The sequence below is a fragment of the Elephantulus edwardii genome, unplaced genomic scaffold, assembly GCF_000299155.1.
Source record: "Elephantulus edwardii isolate Elephantulus edwardi_28Jun2011 unplaced genomic scaffold, EleEdw1.0 scaffold00606, whole genome shotgun sequence".
In the NCBI taxonomy this organism is placed as follows: Eukaryota; Metazoa; Chordata; class Mammalia; order Macroscelidea; family Macroscelididae; genus Elephantulus; species Elephantulus edwardii.
In genome coordinates, this window is record NW_006400356.1 from 21,469 (window position 1) to 28,906 (window position 7,438).

A 7,438-nucleotide genomic window follows, 5' to 3' on the forward strand; every position below is an offset into this window, starting at 1 on the left:
CCAATTGGCCTGATGGCAAGAATCTTTGTTTCCTTGGCATTAATATTGCAATTCATATTGAGGACTGAAGTCCTTGATCTTCTCTAGCAAATACTTCAAGTCCTTTTCAGAGAACAAGAATTTGCCATCTGCCTAATGTGGGTTTTTGATGACTCGTCCTCCAATCTTGATTTTGACACATACAGTGTTCCCTTGTTCTGTATAGAACAGCTTCCTGGTCTTGGTACATGTTTTGCATGAGGACAATCAAGTGTTCTGAGATTCCCATTCTTCTCAATGTTAACCACAATTTGGTGTGATCTGCTTAGTCAAATATCTTTTCATAGTCATTAAAATCCCAATAGACATCTTTGTGGTACTCACTGCTTTCAGCCAAGATCCATCTGACAATGGCAATGATAACCCTAGTGTCATGGACTCTTCTGAATAGAATTTCTATTATCTTACTTTCAACACTGAGAACTCTTGAGATCTCCATTACCCTTTCATACCAAGTATCATACTTTATTATAGTTTTTGCCAGAAACCTTGGGGTTTATACTCAAGATACGCTTATTCCTCAGTGTCAGCTTCCCCAAATGTATAATGTGGTTTTTCACATATCAAATCAGACATGTAACTCAACAGCTGGCTCCTTCAACTCCACCTCCCTCCACACCATGTTTCCATAAAGAGCCCACATTGCCCAGGAAGCATAAGGAAACAGAGTACCCTGTACCAATGGACAGAATTTTGAAAAGGAGGAGTTAAGAGGTAGCAGTACTGTGACGAAAAAACCCTTAAAATTTTTTTCATAATTAGCTCAAGTATTGTTCCAACCAAAGCTTGTTAACCAAAGAGCCATTCGTTAGAATCAGCTCCTCTGTGGGAGACAGTATGCTTCCTGGAAGATTTGAACTTTGTGCAGGTGATGGATAATTTTTACTCTGTTCTATATACAGTCTGGAGACTTCGCTCAACAGCAGTGGATATTTCTGGTCTCAAAATCCCTTATACATTCTTCTGACACTGAGGGTCCACAAACCTAACCACCTCCATTCATGAGGTGTGCCTCTCTGTTGCTTCTTTTTTTCTTTGTCACCAGCCCCCTCCTTTACCCCTTACACATCCTTAATTCTTGCAAGATTATAAAGAGCAGGTGTTCTGCACAAGAATCTGCACGAGCAAAGGTATAGTGATTTAAGGAGTGTGTGCAAGGAACACAGAGGAAATGATAACAATATCTTTTGCTTGTTTTGTGTCTTATGTATAGTTCCTTCATCCATGAAAGGTTTATGATTTCCCTATCTACTTTCCAGGTATTTATCAGAATTCCAATTGACTCCTTCACATTTTTAACAATACAATTTTCAATGGCAATAATGATAAATGTCACAAGTAGCCAGTGATAAGTGGTGAACAAGCAAAGAGCACATTGTCTAGGGATAGAACTGAAGTGTCCTGTGTTTGATAAAATCCAGTTCATTGCCTCACCTAGTTTCATTATTTACATTATTGTTTTTGTTGCTTTAAGTGACATCAAGTTGATTAAGACTCATAACAACCCTGTGAACAATAGACTGGAAACTTATTCTATCCTGCATCGTCCTCACAATCCTTGTCAAAGGTAATTATTGTGTTCATTCTGACAAGCCTTCTTAGCAAAACACTCAGTGTATGTGAGGCAAAGTTTCACTCTCCTTGTCTTCAAGAAGCATACCTAACATGGGAGGGACTGGGAGAGCATTATGCTAAGTGAACTAACCCAGTCTCATAAAGACAAATACTACACAGGACCATTATTATAAAGCATGTATGAGGATCCAAGGAGGGGCTAAACATAGGTTCACACAATATGATGGGTGGAGGAAGAGACTGGTAAAGAAAAGGAGAAAGGTCCTGTGTGAAAAACAATATATGTATATATGAACTTCATGATCTTTGTATGTAAACCAGTATAAAATCATTACCTGACTTGAGAGGGACTGAAGAGCATTATGCTAAATGAACTAACAAATAGGAACAAATACTGTATAAAAAACTATTATTGTAGAATGAGTTTGAGGCCAAGCAGGCTGGAGGGTAGAAATAGATGGTGAGGAGGTGCAGGAAGGGGGATTAATCACAGGGTCATACAATTTGATGGAGGGGGTTAGGGAAATGAGGAGGATCTGGTGTGAAAACAATTAGTAGCAGATGACTAGGTGGCACATAACAACAATAGCAACAACAACAATAATTATATAATTTATAATGTACACAAATTCAACACTAAGAAACAAAGATTCTCACCAGGGAGCCTATTGGAAGCATCCTGATAGATGGTGAAGAGATAGAGATTGTTAAGAGCTTCTGATTGCTTAGCTCCACAATCAACACTCTTGGTACCAGTAGCCAGGAAATTAAAATATTAATTCCACTGGCAAAGTCTGCAGTCAGGAATCTCTCTAGAGTACTAAAGAGCAATTATGTCAATCTGGAGACTAAGGTGTGCCGGATCCAGACATAGTCATTGCAGTTACTTGCTATGCATCAGAAAAGTGGACAATGACTAGGTATGATAGAAGGAGAATAGATGTTTTTGAGCTGTAGTGTTTGAGATGGGTATTAAATATAACATGGATGGCTGGGAGAACAAACAGGTTTGTCCTGAAGAGTTTGAAATGAGTCTGCTCTTTGGAGGCAAGGAGTCTGATGCTTCGTGTGACATACTTTGGATATATTGCAAGGAGGGACCAGTCCTTGGAGAGGGACATCAGGCTTGGGAGGGGGAGGGACAGCACAAGAGAGGAAGACCCTCAATGAGGTGAATTGATTCAGTGACTGGGGTAATAGGAGTAGATGTGTCAGAGACAATAAGTTTGGCACAGTGTAGAGCAGGATTTAGGTCTTTTTCACATAGGGTCACCGGGAGTTGCAAGTGACTTAATGGTACATAACAACAACGATGTAGATAAATGATTGTATAAAACACAATGTACATATGCAAAGCATGATGTAGATGAATTATTATATGAAAAACAATATTTTTAAAGCACCATGGCTTGTGTAGGTATATATTTCAACTGATATTCTTGTTAAAGATGCACCTTGGAGTAGTCTTTGCCAGCATATTTCCCCAGTGCAATACAACTTGATTTTTGCAATGCTGTAACCATCAGAGTTGATTGTGGATCTAAGTAAAATGAAATCCTTGAATGAATCCTTGAATCATCAGTGAATTCTCCTCATGTCATGATGCTGCCCTTTGGCCAGTGGTGAGGTTTCTGTTTCCTTGTGGTTGAGATGTAATCTGTACGAATGTTTCAATTTAGTGTTTCAATTCTTATTCATTTTGAGCAAGAAAGATTGTGTCGTCTGCAAAATTCTGTTTATTGATTAATCTTCCTACAATCCTGATGCCACACTCTTCTTCATAAAGATTGACTGCTGAAAATGTTTGCTCAGCATCCAGATTGAAAAGTAATGGACAGAGACACAATCTTGATACAAATGTTTCCCGATATGAGAGCCTGCATAAATTCCTTATTTTTTCTGAAAAGTGGTTGATCTTTTATAGGTTTTTCATGAGCACAAATAAGTGTCCTGAAATTCCCATTCTTCTAAATATTGTCAATAACTTACTATAATCCACTCAGTTGGAATTTGTTGCACAGTCAGTCAATAAAACATGAGCAAACATCTTTTTGATATCTTAACTTTTAGCCAAGATCGATCTGACATCATCAATTATATCCCTTGTTTCTAGCTTGAATTTCTGACAGTTCCCCATATATGTATTGTTCCAGCAGATTTTAAATATTTTCAGCCAGATTTTACTGCATGTGATATTAATGATATATATGATATTTTCAGCCCTCTTTTAAATAACATTTTCTTGGAATGAGAACATATACAGAACTGAGCCCAGTGTCATTTCCTTACTGTGCTCGTTACAGTCTCCTCTTTATTCTGAAGGATTAGATCTGGCAAGAGTACGTATTGTTTTCATGACCCGCTGGTGAAGGTTTACCAGTGACATGGGCTAACTTATTTATTACATACACAGACTTTTTATTGTTACCACTCCAAAGTTGGTACACTTCAGGCACACTTTCACCTACTCTCCCTTGATAGAAGTCTCTGTTCAGAAAAATCTTTCCACATATCCTTGAACAATTAATAGGGTATTTTAGCAATTATATTTCTAATGGTTCAAAAGGTCTCTAATACTCACACTCATAGAAAAGTTCTTTAAAATCTGAATAAAATAATTCTAGATAAAGAATAATTTCTTTCTCCTCCTTGCTCCTTTCTCAAACATGGAGGGAAAAAAAGCATTCAAAAGGCTTAACCAGCCTCAGAGAGGAAAGATCTAAAACGAAAACATCAAGACATATCATAAATTTTCCAAAAAACAAAGAAAAATACTGAAAGAAGTTCAAGAAAAAAAAAGAGATTCTTACAAAGGAGTACTTCTAAGATGTGCCCTCTCAGCATAAACCGTACAGGCAGGAAGGCAATGGGATGACATATACAAAACTCTGAAAGAAAATAACTGCCAATTCAGAATTCTGTGCCAAGAAAATCATGCATCAAATATGACAGTGAAAATAGAACATTCTCAGAAAACCAGAAAATTAAGGAAATTTGTGAAAACATGACTAACCTTACAAGAAATACTATAAAGGTTATAAAATGGTACAACCACTTTAGAAGACAGTATGGTTTTTTCCTTAACCAATTGAACATAGAACCTCCATATGACCCAGCTATTCCACTACTAGGAATATACCCCAAGGAAATGAGAACTGAGACACAAACAGATTTGTATATCAATATTCATAGCAACATTATTCACCATTACAAGAACATAGAAACAGCCCAAATGTCCAACCATAACTGAATGGATTGAGAAATTGTGGTACATTCATACAATGGAATATAATGCAACACTCAACAGCGATGATTTTTTTAAAACTACGTAATTCCAGAGATGCCAGAAAGAATTATGCTGAGAGAACAAACTCAGTCTCATAAGGACAAATTCTGCATAAAACCATTATTGTAAAAATAGAAGGATAACTAGTAAAACTTGTGTGAGTACTCAAGGGGTAAGGGATGAGAGCAGCAATATTAATCTCTGATAAAATAACTTCAAACCCAAACCTTCATAAAAGAAAAAAATAGACATTATATAATGATTAAGGTGTCAAAAGAACAAGAAGACATAATTGTAATTAATACCTAGAACCATATGCATATATTTATTCACCAAAATCTGTAGTCAAATAATCCTCAATGGCGATAGATTAAAACATTCTCCTTGGGAATAGGGACCAGACAAAGCTGCCCACTATTCCACTCTTATTCAAAATTATATTGGCAGTTCTGACTAGAACAATAAGGTTAGAGGAGGAAATAAGAGGCATTCAAATCAGAAAAGAGGAAGTGAAACTATCTCTATTTGCAGACAATATGAGAGTACACATAAAAATTCCAAAGATTCTGCAAGAACATTACTACACCGAATTGACCAATTTCATAAAGTGGTAAAATACAATATTAAAACAAATACAAAACTTAGTCAGATTACTCTAACAAGAAAACACTGAAAAGGAAATAAAAGAATACTAATTAGAAAAGGCACCAAACAAGATGAAATCCTTAGAAAGAAATCTAACCAGGGACACAAAAGAGCTATGTAAAGAAAATCACAAAATATTAGTAGAAGAGACGCAGGTCAGTCATTAAAATTGACTGATTCTTGAGGACTGCACTGTTAGAATCTTGTTGCTTCCATGAGCATTTATTTGCTCAGGAGGGAACTGTTTCTTCCCAACCAGCAACAGAAGAGGAGATAGGTACTTAGGTGGTCATTCGTGTCAGCTGAATCATATGGGCTGCAGTACTGAGACTCTCACTTCCCTGGACCTTTGTCTGCCCAGTCTCCTCCAAACTAGTCACAGGAGAAGAGATAGATACCCAGGTCAGCCATGAGTACCAACTGAGACTTGGAGGATGTACTTTTGGGAAACTGCCACTTTCTTGGGCTTTTTCTCCTGAGTAAAATATCCTGTACAGAACTTTTGGGAATTTCCTTCCCCTGGAGGATACTGTCCCCTCCCATCAAGCTATATGACAAGACAGAGACATGGGCCCAACACAGCTGGGCAAAAGCAGAGACCTCTGCTCCTTGTTTCTCAAAGGATGACCATATAAGAAGCTTACCTTAGGAAACAGAGAGCTGTCTGTATATGAACAGCAGTGAAGATTGCCACTGGAAAACAGAGCAAGGGGTAACATTTAAAGTCTGCAATTTATCAATTGCCTCATAAATATAAGGAACTGAATACAACCTATACACACACACAACAGAAACTGCCTCATGCCTACCATGACAAACTACACATAATGTCAAGGAAGAAGGAAGCATGTTTAAACATTATGAAAAAACGCAACAAGCCTTCCTCTTAAAAAAGCAGACCAGTTTACAGATCCAATGAATAACTAAGAGATAGAAAGGCAGAAGAAACACTGATCTGGAGGTTCATTAACTGCTACTGAAGAAGTTACAAAAAATGGAAAAAAAGAAATGAAAACAAAAATAGATACAAGGATTTTAAAAATCATCACAAGAAAAGTAGAGTTCAACCAGTACAGTACTGTAAACAACAGAAATGCATGAAAATGTGATCCTGATTATCAAGAACTAAATGACAGATTTTTTTCCAACTTGCTGAAGGAAAAAACAAGCAGAGTAGAAAAAGTAAAACAGAGAATCAAAAAGATAGACAGTAAGAACTCATAATGGGGGGTGGGGGGGGAAAGATAGAAAACAAAAGAAAAGTGAAGAAAATATTAGAATCGTGCACTGTTGGGACATTGTAGGATGATATCAAACAAAGAAACATATGTGAGATTGGAAACTAGAATATTCAGTGGTGGAGGAAGAACACATTGAGAAAATTTTGGAAGAAGTTGTTATTTTTGTCGTTATGTACCATCTAGTGACCTGGGACTCATAGATAAGCTATGTACAACAGCTCTGAATCCTGTGCCTGTCTCACTAACTCCAACACACCTAATCCATAACCCCAGAATCTCTTCTGGAGTCTTCCTTTCCTGGCTGTCCCTCCACTCTTTCCAGCATGATTTCCTTCTACAAGGACTAGTCCCTCTGGGCCATGTGCCCAAAATAAATCACAAGGAGCTTGAAAATCCTAGCCTCCAAGGAAACACTTGGATTCATCCTCTCCAAGACAGACCTATTTAGAAGAGATAGGAAGAAGGATTTGCCATCCACTTCTGAAATAGCAAGCCTCTGAAAACCCTATGTACAACAGAACACATGTAGATAACGGAAAGGGCAACTAAGGTTGAACTTTCAAGTATGGAAATACAAAGGAAGAGAAACAGTTGTAAGCAGACACTAGTGATTGGGACATGGAATGTGAGAACCATGAATGTAGGAAAATTA